This window comes from Mirounga leonina, unplaced genomic scaffold (genome assembly GCF_011800145.1).
Source record: "Mirounga leonina isolate KUSES-001 unplaced genomic scaffold, KU_Mleo_1.0 Mir_447, whole genome shotgun sequence".
Lineage (NCBI taxonomy): Eukaryota > Metazoa > Chordata > Mammalia > Carnivora > Phocidae > Mirounga > Mirounga leonina.
In genome coordinates, this window is record NW_023270757.1 from 5,396,478 (window position 1) to 5,397,994 (window position 1,517).

The 1,517-nt window shown below is 46.5% G+C and overlaps 1 pseudogene; it reads right to left on the reverse strand.

Annotated features, from left to right (window-relative positions):
* Positions 1 to 475: 475 nt before the first annotated feature.
* LOC117999014 lies at positions 476 to 1,284 on the reverse strand (annotated as a pseudogene).
* Positions 1,285 to 1,517: the final 233 nt, after the last annotated feature.

Consider the following 1,517-nt stretch of genomic DNA (forward strand, 5'->3'; position numbering starts at 1 on the left):
GGTGTGAGAAGATAGTGCATGTAGGTTTTGTTTGGTTTGTTTTTGTTTTTGTTTTGACTGGCTGCTTGGAGTTTGTTTTCCAGGTTTATAACTTGGAGTCTGTAACTCCAAGGCGCACAGTTCCAGGGGTGTCATGAAAGCTTGCATGTGGCTTGAATAGTACAGAGTGGGGTTCTCTTAACATCCTTTTTGGTGTTTTGCTGTTTTGCTATAAAAGAGCCCAACTGTTTCTGCTTGTTGTTACTTACCAACTGTTGCTTACAATTATAGCCCAACTGTAGCAAAAAGTTGCTCAGCTGTCAGAGAAAGTTACTGCTTTTCTGCTTGCTGTAGCCTACCGAGTCTACAGGAGGGAAGCAGGGAGCTCGGTATGGGGGAGGCTCTGATGAGTCTAGCGCCTCGTGAAGCCTGGTGGTGGCCATTCAGGACTGGGGCCCAGTGTTGGCTTTGCCAGGCTGGCTATCAGACTGCTTTCTCATGGTGATCGTGCGGCTGGAGGCCTGAGAGACTCCGCATGTTCTGGGGACTCCAACACTGTAGCCATGAATGGGAGTGTGGACTTCCCAAAGAAGCAGCTTGCCCACCAGTAACCCAGGTGGGCCATGGGGAGCCTGGGGTGGTGAGCTGTAGCTTCTCCAGGATACTCTGCACTTCCTATTACTCGAAGTGGAGCCCAGGTGGCGCTGGTAATAGTCGTGGGTGGCCACGAGCCAGCTGCTGGAAGGGATGGATGGCTGCCATACTGTCTGTGGTTTGGTGGGAACCCTGGTGGTGACCCCTCCCAGGCCTCTGCCGGCAATCACGGGTGGGTGTTGGGGTCAGGACGTTAGGCTGTGGAGCCCACCTGCAGAAGAGACAGCTAGAGGCAGCTCCAGGACCGAGGGACGGGTGGGGTCTGCATTGTAGGTTTGCTTTGCATTTCTCTCATGATGAGGGATGTTGAGCATCTTTTCATGTGTCTGTTGGCCATCTGGATGTCTTCTTTGGAGAAATGTCTATTCATGTCTTCTGCCCATTTTTTAATTGGATTATTTCTTTTTTGGGGGGTGTTGAATTGTATCAGTTCTTTATATATTTTGGATACTCTGTTGGATGTGTCATTTGCAAATATCTTTTCCCCTTCAGTAGGTTGTCTTTTAGTTTTGTTGATTGTTTCCTTTGCTGTGCAGGAGCTTTTTATTTTGAGGTAGCCCCAATAGTTTATTTTTGCTTTTAGTTCCCTTGCCTCAGGAGACACATCTAGAAAAAAGTTGCTACAGCTGTTAGAGAAAGTTACAGCTTCATCTTCTAGGCTACTTATGGTTTCAGGTCTCACATTTAGGTCTTTAATACATTTTGAATTTATATATGGTATAAGAAAGTGGTCCAGTTTCATTCTTTTGTCCGTAGTTGTCCAGTTTTCCCCACGCCATTTGTGAGAGACTGTCCTTTTCCATTGTATATTCATTCCTCCTTTGTCGAAGATTAATTGGCCATATAATTGTGGGTTTATTTCTGAGTTTTCTGTTTTGTTCCAT